At 44.5% G+C, this 13,414-nt stretch overlaps 1 protein-coding gene across 7 annotated transcripts in view; it reads right to left on the minus strand.

Annotated features, from left to right (window-relative positions):
• Positions 1 to 13,414, minus strand: part of ADGRB3 (adhesion G protein-coupled receptor B3) — a 1,441,017-nt gene that overhangs the window by 477,994 nt on the left and 949,609 nt on the right. The gene's annotated exons all lie outside the window — the stretch shown is intronic.

Below are 13,414 nucleotides of genomic sequence, written 5' to 3' on the forward strand. Positions count from 1 at the left end.
TTAATAAAGACGTGTACAGGATTAAAATGAACCAAATTGATTAAGAGGCTTAACCTCACATTACACAAAAATTTTGCAACTTTTCAAAGTGTTTTACACTAGAAAACTTGCATGTTTACCAAGAAACTGACTGTTCCAAGGATCATTCAACAAAACAAAAATCAAAGTTCATCACCTAATATAATGAAAATAGCACAAGAAGAAGTACACCTGCGTCTGAGTAAATTAAACATTGACAAATCCCCAGGGCAGGATGGCATTCATCCAGGGATACTGAGGGAATTGAGGTAGACAGACCAATGAATCTTATCTTCTTAGACGACTCTCTTGTAACAGGGTTTGTACCTCAGGGCTGGAGGATGGCTGACGGGGTACCGATATTTAGAGGACCATCAACCAGGATTTTGTAATATGATCTAAAGGCAGTACCATACTGGCACTAAGTACCTGAATCCAGGCATACCTGTTGTAGAAAGATTGGATGCTTGGTTGCAGAAATATCTTTAATCAAAGTTGCAGAAATGCACTGCATTTTGATTGACAGGTGCAACCGGGGTGAGCCTTTGTTTGTTGGGTCCTCGCTGCAAAGTCCTCCTCCAGCTTCTTCTATGATGTGCCATCTCTTCTTTATTTGAATCTCACGCTGCGCAGTGAACTACAACAGTGGCGCATTGACACGGTGATTCTGCCTTCATTAAAATGGTGCCGTAGTCAATGCATGCGTGAAGCGCAATCTCCGGCGTCCATTTATTGAAGACAATGAGGTGAAGATTATGAGCGGCAGGGATGCTTGCGCAGATGTAAAAACTAAAAATCTGCGCATGCGCTGATTTAATCTAAGAGATGCTGTATAGAGATGAGCTGATCTTTCGAAATTTTAATTCATGGGGTTTGAATTTAGGTGGAATTATGAATTTCAGGAAATTTAACTCAAACTCAATCCTCCACAAATTGATCCGTTAATCTCTATTGCTGTGACTTTAAATAGTTATACACACACCCATATGTCATGGATGTAACTAAGTACATCAGTCTTTATTTAGTGGTAGACGACTGGTAATAAAGCTCTTCACTAAATTGCGTCTTATAAGCAAAGTCCATTGCCATATTTACTTGAAGAGGAAAAAAGTATAACACTACAAATGTAAATATTTATTCTTAATCATTTCTATTAAATGCATTTAAATGTTTAAGTTGTGTATGTTATCATATACGTAACCTAAAAATATAAACATCATACCATCAGAAATATGGAGGCCTTACTATGTGACTTTATGATGATGTGATTAACAATAGGGCTTGACTTCAATGACCCCATATAATACACATTATGTTTTATCCTGTGTAAACGATTGTAGTGAAGTAGTGGTAGTAGTACACTAGTGTAGTGGTTTATAGTGGGAAAAATATTGTACTATATTTGCTAAATATTTGCTAAAATAAAGTCTCTTACAAGCAAAATAAAAAGTATCTGAAGAATCCACACCACCATTCATGATGAAGAAATGGAATGAAATGACCAATTAACCCCTTCACAACCAAGGTCGTACCTATACATCCTTGATCATGTATATCCCTTTAATGAGGGCTTGCCGCTTCACCACAGTGTTGGCTTATCTGATCAGCAGACGTGCAGCTAACAGGTGCAAGTGGATTGGACATCCACCCGCGCCTGTTAAATGGCTAGATTGCGCTGTCAAATTTTGACAGCACAAACTAATGTGGCGGCGTTGATCATGCCACTCCCCTCTGCCATTGGCAGCACTGATGGATTGTCATGACAGACGGAGGTCAGTTGATGACCTCTGTTGATGTCATGACGAAGTTCCTGTGAATGACGGCAAAGTGCCGGGACTCAAAGGAAATCATTTCTGCTGTTCAGAGAGATGCTGAAGCATTGCTCTAAAAAGCAGAAACGATCGGATAGTGCATGTTTAAACTCTCATAAGGGACAAATAAAACCAATAAAAAATGTTCTTAAAAAGTTTTTAAAAATATGAAAAATACAAACAAAACTAAAAGTTCAAATCACCCTCCTTTTGCCCCATTGAAAATAAAACAATAAAAAGAAACCCCAACACATATTTGGTATCGCCAAGTTTAGAAAAGCCCAATCCATCAAAATATAAAATCAAATAATCTTATCGGTAATCGTTGTAGCAAGAAAAAAATCAAAATGGCTGAATTACGTTTTTTTTTTGGTCGCCGCAAAACTGCATTAAAATGCAATAACAGGTGATCAAAACCGCTTCGACCCAAAAATTGTATAATTAAAAATGTCAGCTCAAGATGCAAAAAATAAGCCATCACACAATCCCCAATTTTGAAAAATGAGGACATTATTGGTCTCAGAAAAGCGCAATTCTTTTTTTTCACAAATTTCAGATTTTTTTTTCACCATTTAGATAAAAGTAAAACTGTACATGTTTGGTATGTACAAACATGTACTAACCTGAGGAATCATATTATCAGGTCAGTTTTACCATATAGTGCACATGGAAAATACAAAAAAACCCCAAAATTATGCAATTGTACATTTTTTGCAATCTCACCGCAGATGGAATTTTGTTCTCATTTTCCAGTACAATATGGGGCAGAATGAATGGTGTCATTCAAAAGTACAACTCTGCAAACAATAAGCCTTCATATGGCTATATTGATGGAAAAATAAAAAAGTTATGGCTCTTGGAAGAAGGTGATGAAAAACAAAAACGAGGAATGGAAAATAGCCTGGGGGTGAAGGAGTTAAAGGAACGTTCGAATTTTGGTGTGCAGGTCATATTTAGAGATCAGCGAACCTTCATTCTCGAGGCTTGGGTTTCGGGCTTGGAAAATAATATGAAAATCCCCATGGTGAGTAGAGTTGAGCGCGGTTCGTGGTTCTCCAGTTCGCGGTTCGAGTGATTTTGGGGGCTGTTCTAGATCGAACTAGAACTCGAGCTTTTTGCTAAAAGCTCGATAGTTCAAGTTACGTTCGAGAACGGTTCTAGCAGCAAAAAAACCCAGCTAATTCCTAGCTGGCTTTCCGCTGTAATAGTGTAAGTCACTCTGTGACTCACACTATTATGACATTTCAGTGTATAGTGTGCGGGAACAGCGCAATCAGATCACTGCTGTATGTATAATGGCGATCGCCATTTTTTTTTTTTTTTCTTGTCTTCCTTCCCTAAGCGCGCGCATGTAGTGGGGCGGGCCAGCATGTCAGCCAATCCCAGACACACAAACAGCTAAGTGGACTTTTAGTCAGAGAAGCACCGGCATGTGTGATGAGATGTCCATGTCACATGTCCCTTCATTATAAAACCGGACATTTTCCTACAGCACGCCATTATCTGCCTTCTGCGTCCTTGGTGTCAGACATCACTGGCGCAGCTCCTATCGCCGATACTGATGTATACGCTCCATACACAGCGCTGGACAGCTTAGGGATAGCACTTTCTATCAGTCCTTTTAAGGGCTCATACCGGCAGGGTCAGAGCCATAGGTGACAGAGTTTAAAACAGAGTTTAACAGCTACACAAGATGACAGCGTCTGTGTAGCTAAGGTCAGGGATTTCCTCGCTGCATTTCCCCATTAGGAGGGATAGAAAGGCAGGCTTCCTTTCCTCTACCCAGAGACCCACAACCCTGCCACTGTACCCTCCTGCCCTTTGCACACTCCAACTCATTGTTACTAAGCCATTATACTAGCAAACACTGAGTGAACCTAATGGCATCCTAAACGTGGCTATTGGACTTCTGTATAGTCCCACTAGTGCAAAGATATTTGCAGCACGTCTGCCTGCATTGCACACTGAAACTGATTGTAACTAAGCCATTATACTAGCAAACACTGAATGAACATAGTGGCATCCTAAACGTGGCTATTGGACTTCTGTATAGTCCCACTAGTGCAAAGATATTTACAGCACGTCTGCCTGCATTGCACACTGAAACTCATTGTAACTAAGCCATTATACTAGCAAACACTGAGTGAACCTAGTGGCATCCTAAACGTGGCTATTGGACTTTTGTATAGTCCCACTAGTGCAAAGATATTTGCAGCACGTCTGCCTGCATTGCACACTCAAACTCATTATAACTAAGCCATTATACTAGCAAACACTGAGTGAACCTAGTGGCATCCTAAACGTGGCTATTGGACTTTTGTATAGTCCCACTAGTGCAAAGATATTTGCAGCACGTCTGCCTGCATTGCACACTCAAACTCATAACTAAGCCATTATACTAGCAAACACTGAGTGAGCTTAGTGGCATCCTAAACGTGGCTATTGGACTTCTGTATAGTCCCACTAGTGCAAAGATATTTGCAGCACGTCTGACTGCATTGCACACTCAAACTCATTGTTACTAAGCCATTATAGTAGCAAACACTGAGTGAACTTAGTGGCATCCTAAACGTGGCTGTTGGACTTTTGTATTGTCCCAGTAGTGCAAAGATATTTGCAGCACGTCTGCCTGCATTGCACACTCAAACTCATAACTAAGCCATTATACTAGCAAACACTGAGTAAACCTAGTGGCATCCTAAACGTGGCTATTGGACTTCTGTATAGTCCCACTAGTGCAAAGATATTTGCAGCACGTCTGCCTGCATTGCACACTCAAACTCATTATAACTAAGCCATTATACTAGCAAACACTGAGTGAACTTAGTGGCATCCTAAACGTGGCTATTGGACTTCTGTATAGTCCCACTAGTGCAAAGATATTTGTAGCACGTCTGCCTGCATTGCACATTCAAACTCATTATAACTAAGCCATTATACTAGCAAACACTGAGTGAACTTAGTGGCATCCTAAACGTGGCTATTGGACTTCTGTATAGTCCCACTAGTGCAAAGATATTTGCAGCACATCTGCCTGCATTGCACACTCCAACTCATTGTAACTAAGCCATTATACTAGCAAACACTGAGTGAACCTAGTGGCATCCTAAACTTGGCTATTGGACTTCTGTATAGTCCCACTAGTGCAAAGATATTTGCAGCACGTCTGCCTGCATTGCACACTCCAACTCATTGTTACTAAGCCATTATACTAGCAAACACTGAGTGAACCTAATGGCATCCTAAACGTGGCTATTGGACTTCTGTATAGTCCCACTAGTGCAAAGATATTTGCAGCACGTCTGCCTGCATTGCACACTGAAACTCATTGTAACTAAGCCATTATACTAGCAAACACTGAGTGAACCTAGTGGCATCCTAAACGTGGCTATTGGACTTTTGTATAGTCCCACTAGTGCAAAGATATTTGCAGCACGTCTGCCTGCATTGCACACTCAAACTCATTATAACTAAGCCATTATACTAGCAAACACTGAGTGAACTTAGTGGCATCCTAAACGTGGCTATTGGACTTCTGTATAGTCCCACTAGTGCAAAGATATTTGCAGCACGTCTGCCTGCATTGCACACTCAAACTCATAACTAAGCCATTATACTAGCAAACACTGAGTGAACTTAGTGGCATCCTAAACGTGGCTATTGGACTTCTGTATAGTCCCACTAGTGCAAAGATATTTGCAGCACGTCTGCCTGCATTGCACACTCAAACTCATTGTTACTAAGCCATTATAGTAGCAAACACTGAGTGAACTTAGTGGCATCCTAAACGTGGCTGTTGGACTTTTGTATTGTCCCAGTAGTGCAAAGATATTTGCAGCACGTCTGCCTGCATTGCACACTCAAACTCATAACTAAGCCATTATACTAGCAAACACTGAGTAAACCTAGTGGCATCCTAAACGTGGCTATTGGACCTCTGTATAGTCCCACTAGTGCAAAGATATTTGCAGCACGTCTGCCTGCATTGCACATTCAAACTCATTATAACTAAGCCATTATACTAGCAAACACTGAGTGAACTTAGTGGCATCCTAAACGTGGCTATTGGACTTCTGTATAGTCCCACTAGTGCAAAGATATTTGCAGCACGTCTGCCTGCATTGCACACTGAAACTCATTGTAACTAAGCCATTATACTAGCAAACACTGAATGAACCTAGTGGCATCCTAAACGTGGCTATTGGACTTCTGTATAGTCCCACTAGTGCAAAGATATTTGCAGCACGTCTGCCTGCATTGCACACTGAAACTCATTGTAACTAAGCCATTATACTAGCAAACACTGAGTGAACCTAGTGGCAGCCTAAACGTGGCTATTGGACTTCTGTATAGTCCCACTAGTGTAAAGATATTTGAAGCACGTCTGCCTGCATTGCACACTCAAACTCATTATAACTAAGCCATTATACTAGCAAACACTGAGTGAACTTAGTGGCATCCTAAACGTGGCTATTGGACTTCTGTATAGTCCCACTAGTGCAAAGATATTTGCAGCACGTCTGCCTGCATTGCACACTCAAACTCATTATAACTAAGCCAGTACACTAGCAAACACTGAGTGAACTTAGTGGCATCCTAAACGTGGCTATTGGACTTCTGTATAGTCCCACTAGTGCAAAGATATTTGCAGCACGTCTGCCTGCATTGCACACTCCAACTCATAGTTACTAATCCATTATACTAGCAATTTATGCTGCCAGTTTAAGGGCCGTAGTTGCATTGTCAGGGATATTTATTCTTTATTATTCTGCTGTTAATAAAGCTAGACCACCGCTGCAATCTACACCACCTCTCAATTTTTACTACCACATTTTCAGTGCAAAATCTTGTCGCAATCAACATGAGTGGGAAAATGACAGATGCTGGTGGAAAGGGGAAGAGGCGTGGTGGAAAAGGAAAAAAAGGGTTTGTCCGTGGGGAAGGTGGCAAAGCTCCATTAACATCTGCTGAAGATAGACCATCTACCAGTAAAAGTAAGATGTCTACTACTTACCATGGACAATCCGATGTGCTCCCTTTTTTACGGACACAAACAACAGGAACAAAGGTAGATGATGGCCAAAAAAGGAAAATGCTTGAATGGATCTCAAGTGCTCCAACAAGTGCCCTCTCAGCCACCTCAAGTACCGCATCCAAAAAACACCAGTCCTCTGAGTTGTCATCCCAATCAAACTTGCTTTCTCCCAGCTCTGAAGTCTCCATCAGCCCTGCACAGTATGGTCGAACTGAGATGGCTGAGTCTGCAGAGCTGTTCAGTCACACTATAGCCTGGGAATCAGAGGTCTGCTCCCAAGCTACAGTGAGTACAGACCAGGAAATGGTCTGCAGTGATGCCCAGAACCTTTGTGACTCTGATTCAGGCCATGAGGACCAAGTTTCTGAGCATAATGTTGACCCTTTGTCACAAACTGTAACACCTGTAGTTATAGACAATGAGGAACATACTGATGACGATGAGACGCAGATACCAGATTGGGATGACAACTTAAATATTCGGTCAGGGCAAGAAGAGGCTCGGTCTGAGGGTGAGGGGAGTGCAAACACAACAATTGATGATGAAGTTATAGATCCCACCTACTGTCAACCCACAGTCAGGCACTCGAGGAGGTCAACAGAGGCGGTGGAGGAGGATGCAACCGACGACGAAGTTACCTTGCGCCTAACCTGGACAGAGTCGGAGCACTGGTAGCATGTCTACAGCTGCATCATCAGCCACCACTCTGCCTCTGAGCACTAGTCGGGGGGGCTCAGTAGGTCGCATGCCCTCTAAGCCTTGCCTAGCCTGGTCCTTTTTTGACATAGAAAAAGATCGCCCAAATTATGTGATGTGTAAAATTTGTCGTGATTCTGTTAGTAGAGGTCAAAACCTCAGCAGTTTGACAACTTCTTCCATGAATCGTCACATGAATAAATATCATAGGTCCCAGTGGGAAGCTCACCGTGCTGCAATGCGGCCTAGCGGAGCGAACCATCCACGGCCTGCCCCTTTTAGTGCATCCGCGTGCTCTTCATCTTCTAGGACTGTGGGGACAGCTGTCACACCTGGTTTTCCACGCACAACTTCCACCACTGTAACCGTAACAGGCAGTTTGCTTGGTAGGTCGTCAGTTGGTTTGGAAGGGGAAACAAGTGCGTGTGTACAGCTCTCTCAGACATCGATAGCACCAACGTTGGATGAAGGCAACATCATGTCTACGCCTGCACTTTCCTCACAAACCTGCATTTTTCCAGAGACACCCAACTCAACACCGTCTACACACAGCAGCCAGATCTCTGTCCTTCAGATGTGGACAAATAAAAGGCCATTTCCTGCGACCCATGACAAAGCTAAGAGGTTGACTTTATCCCTCTGTAAGCTCTTGGCTACCGAAATGCTACCTTTCCGCCTGGTGGACACACAGAATTTTAGAGACCTTATGTCTGTCGCTGTGCCCCAGTACCAGATGCCCAGTCGCCACTACTTCTCTAAGAAAGGTGTGCCCGCGCTACACCAGCATGTCGCACACAACATCACCGCTTCCTTGAGAAACTCTGTGTGTGAACGGGTGCATTTCACCACCGATACTTGGACCAGTAAGCATGGACAGGGACGTTACATGTCGCTGACTGGGCACTGGGTAACTATGGTGATAGATGGTGAAGGGTCTGCTACACAAGTCTTGCCGTCCCCACGACTTGTGTGTCAATCCTCTGTCTGTCCAAGTTCCGCCACTGCTTCTGCCTCCTCCACCTCATCTGTGTCCTCCACCGCCGCCCCAAGCCTGCCTGGTCAGGCCACCAGCATTCTCACTGCGCAGAAGGAATCACGCACCCCTCATTACTATGCTGGCAGCAGAGCGCAAAGGCATCAGGCGGTCTTTAGCTTGACATGTCTTGGGAATAAGAGTCACACAGCTGAGGAGTTGTGGTCAGCTCTGCGGTCCGAGTTTAATAAATGGTTGTCTCCACTCAACCTGCAGCCTGGTAAGGCCGTGTGCGACAATGCAGCAAACCTGGGTGCGGCCCTTCACCTAGGCAAGGTGACACACGTGCCTTGTATGGCTCACGTGTTGAACCTTGTTGTCCAGCAATTTTTAACACACTATCCCGGCCTAGATGGCCTTCTGACCAGGGCACGAAAACTGTCTGCTCACTTCCGCCGTTCAACCGCCGCAGCTGAGCGACTTGGATCGCTCCAGAAGTCTTTCGGCCTGCCGGTTCATCGCCTGAAATGCGATGTGGCGACACGCTGTAATTCGACTCTCCACATGTTACAGCGACTGTGGCAACACCGCCGAGCCCTGGTGCAATACGTCATGACGTATAGCCTGGGCCAACGAGATGCAGAGGTGGGGAAGATCACCCTGATGGAGTGGTCTCAGATCAAGGACCTATGCACCCTTCTGCACAGTTTCGACATGGCGACGAATATGTTTAGCGTTGACAATGCCATTATCAGCATGACAATTCCAGTCATTTACATGCTGGAGCACACGCTAAACACTATTCGGAGTCAGGGTGTGGGACAACAGGAAGGGGAGGAACTACAGGAGGAATCATATGCGCAAGGGACAACAACATCACCAAGGTCCAGACGTTCATCATCACCAACGCGGCAGGCATGGGACCATGGGGGACAGGGATCAAAAAGGGCGCATGGTAGCAGGCGAAATGTTGAGGAAGGTGCAGGAGAACATGAAGAAATGGAGGACGAACTGTCCATGGACATGGAAGACTCAGCGGATGAGGGAGACCTTGGTCAAATTTCAGTTGAAAGAGGTTGGGGGGAGATGTCAGAGGAAGAAAGAACGGTTAGCACCTCTATGCCACAAACACAGCATCCGCATGGCTGCACAAGACACATGAGTGCCTTCTTCTTGCACTAACTCCAACATGACCCTTGTATTGTCAAAATTAATAGTGATGATGACTACTGGCTTGCCACACTATTAGATCCCCGGTACAAGTCCATATTTTGTGACATAATTCCAGCCATAGAAAGGGACGCACGTATGCAGGAGTATCAGCAGAAGCTGTTACTCGATCTTAGCTCGGCTTTTCCACCAAACAACCGTGCAGGTGCAGGGAGTGAATCTCCCAGTTGTAACTTGACAAACATGGGACGGTCTCGTCATCTCCAACAGTCTACCCGTACCAGTAGCACCGTATCTGGTGCTGGTAACAGCAATTTTATTGAATCTTTTCATAATTTTTTTAGACCCTCCTTTGCAAGGCCACCAGAGACAACAAGTCTGACACATAGTCAACGGCTAGAGAGGATGATACAGGAGTATCTCCAAATGAACATCGATGCCATGACTTTGCAAATGGAGCCTTGCTCATTTTTGGATTCAAATCTTGAAAAATGGCCAGAGCTCTCCAGTTACGCCTTGGAGATTTTGTCGTGTCCAGCTGCCAGCGTTGTCTCTGAACGTGTCTTCAGTGATGCTGGGTGTATGCTGACAGATAAGCGCACGCGTCTGTCCAGTGACAATGTGGACAGACTAACGTTCATCAAAATGAACAAGTCATGGATCCACAAGGAATTTACTACCCCTGTGTCATCCTGGGGAGAGTAAATGCTTGTGGATTTGGAATGTGCTTGATGCAAATCAAAACATCCTGCTTGCAACTAGGGCACAAGTGCTGCCACTGAAGGGGTTAGTGTCTGTGTGGCCCAATTTTTGGAAAAAAGGGAGACTCCGCTTGGAGTAACCCTTACTTACAGTGTTTTTAAAAATGATCCAAGATGAACAGAGCTGGGATCAGCAAAGACTTTGCTACCTACACCGGTGTCATCCTGGGGACGGTTAAGAATGGCGTATTTTTGAATGTGCTTGATGCAAATCTAGCTGTGAAGTGTGTGAGATGTCAGAGGAAGAAAGAACGGTTAGCACCTCTATGCCACAAACACAGCGTCCGCATGGCTGCGCAAGACACATGAGTGCCTTCTTCTTGCACTAACTCCAACATGACCCTTGTATTGTCAAAATTAATAGTGATGATGACTACTGGCTTGCCACACTATTAGATCCCCGGTACAAGTCCAAATTTTGTGACATAATTCCAGCCATAGATAGGGACGCACGTATGCAGGAGTATCAGCAGAAGCTGTTACTCGATCTTAGCTCGGCTTTTCCACCAAACAACCGTGCAGGTGCAGGGAGTGAATCTCCCAGTTGTAACTTGACAAACATGGGACGGTCTCGTCATCTCCAACAGTCTACCCGTACCAGTAGCACCGTATCTGGTGCTGGTAACAGCAATTTTATTGAATCTTTTCATAATTTTTTTAGACCCTCCTTTGCAAGGCCACCATAGACAAGTCTGACACATAGTCAATGGCTAGAGAGGATGATACAGGAGTATCTCCAAATGAACATCGATGCCATGACTTTGCAAATGGAGCCTTGCTCATTTTTGGATTCAAATCTTGAAAAATGGCCAGAGCTCTCCAGTTACGCCTTGGAGATTTTGTCGTGTCCAGCTGCCAGCATTGTCTCTGAATGTGTCTTCAGTGCTGCTGGGTGTATGCTGACAGATAAGCGCACGCGTCTGTCCAGTGACAATGTGGACAGACTAACGTTCATCAAAATGAACAAGTCATGGATCCACAAGGAATTTACTACCCCTGTGTCATCCTGGGGAGAGTAAATGCTTGTGGATTTGGAATGTGCTTGATGCAAATCAAAACATCCTGCTTGCAACTAGGGCGCAAGTGCTGCCACTGAAGGGGTTAGTGTCTGTGTGGCCCAATTTTTGGAAAAAAGGGAGACTCTGCTTGCAGTAACTCTTACTTACAGTGTTTTTAAAAATGATCCAAGATGAACAGAGCTGGGATCAGCAAAGACTTTGCTACCTACACCGGTGTCATCCTGGGGACGGTTAAGAATGGCGTATTTTTGAATGTGCTTGATGCAAATCTAGCTGTGAAGTGTACAACTAGGGCAGAAGTGCTGCCACTGAAGGGGTTAGTGTCTGTGTGGCCCAATTTTTGGAAAAAAGGGAGACTCTGCTTGCAGTAACTCTTACTTACAGTGTTTTTAAAAATGATCCAAGATGAACAGAGCTGGGATCAGCAAAGACTTTGCTACCTACACCGGTGTCATCCTGGGGACGGTTAAGAATGGCGTATTTTTGAATGTGCTTGATGCAAATCTAGCTGTGAAGTGTACAACTAGGGCACAAGTGCTGCCACTGAAGGGGTGGGTGTGTGTGGGGCACAATTTTTGGAAAAAAAGGGAGACTCCGCTTGGAGTAACCGTTGCTTGCTGTGTTTTTTAAAAGGAGCCAAGATGAACAAGTCATGGTTCAGAAAAGACTTTGCTACCTACCCCGGTGTCATCCTGGGGACGGTTAAGAATGGCGTATTTTTGAATGTGCTTGATGCAAATCTAGCAGTGAAGTGTACAACTGGGGCACAACTGAAAACACTGAAGGGGTGGGTGTGTGTGTGGCCCAATTTTTCGAAAAAAGGGAGACTCCGCTTGGAGTAACCCTTGCTTACAGTGTTTTTAAAAAGGAGCCAAGATGAACAGAGCTGGGATCAGGAAAGACTTTGCTACCTACCCCGGTGTCATCCTGGGGACGGTTAAGAATAGCGTATTTTTGAATGTGCTTGATGCAAATCTAGCTGTGAAGTGTACAACTAGGGCACAAGTGCTGCCACTGAATGGGTGGGTGTGTGTGGGGCCCAATTTTTGGAAAAAAGGGAGACTCCGCTTGGAGTAACCCTTACTTACAGTGTTTTTAAAAATGATCCAAGATGAGCAGAGCTGGGATCAGCAAAGACTTTGCTACCTACCCCGGTGTCATCCTGGGGACGGTTAAGAATGGCGTATTTTTGAATGTGCTTGATGCAAATCTAGCTGTGAAGTGTACAACTGGGGCACAAGTGCTGCCACTGAAGGGGTGGGTGTGTGTGTGGCCCAATTTTTAGAAAAAAGGGAGATTCCGCTTGGAGTCACCTTGCGGTGTTTTACATGATTTTAGAAGGGCGTGCCATGCCTATATCTGTGTCTCCTCCTCTTTTTCTTTGTCCAGCTCTTTTGTTTTCGCATGAGTATATGTCCTTGTCACTTTCCCATGTGTTTGTGTTGTGTTGTGAGTTGTTTTTCACCTTTTGGACACCTTTGAGGGTGTTTCTAGGAGTTTTTATGTGTTTGTGATTGCCTGCCATTGTTTCCTATGCAGTTCGAGTTCGGTTCGACGAACCGAACTCGAACGGGACCTCCGTTCGGCGAACCGACCTCGAGCCGAACCGCGACTGGTTCGCTCATCTCTAATGGTGAGTATCGCGCTGTGCTCGTGTATGGGCGGAGTTTTTTTTGGAATTTTTTCCGTGACGAAAACATCTTAGAATGCAGAATGTAAGTCAAATGTAAGCCGGTAACACACTTCCTGCAGCGCGAACAAAGGTGCTCATCATTCAGGCATAAGCACAGCATGATACTCACCATGGGGATTTTCAGATAATTTTCTGACCCCGAACCCCGAGCCTCGAGAATGATGGTTTGCTCATCTCTAGTTATATTACTAGAGATGAGTAGACCCATTGAAGTTTGGGTTTGCTGGGTTCACCTGGT

This window comes from Anomaloglossus baeobatrachus, chromosome 3, assembly GCF_048569485.1.
Source record: "Anomaloglossus baeobatrachus isolate aAnoBae1 chromosome 3, aAnoBae1.hap1, whole genome shotgun sequence".
NCBI lineage: Eukaryota > Metazoa > Chordata > Amphibia > Anura > Aromobatidae > Anomaloglossus > Anomaloglossus baeobatrachus.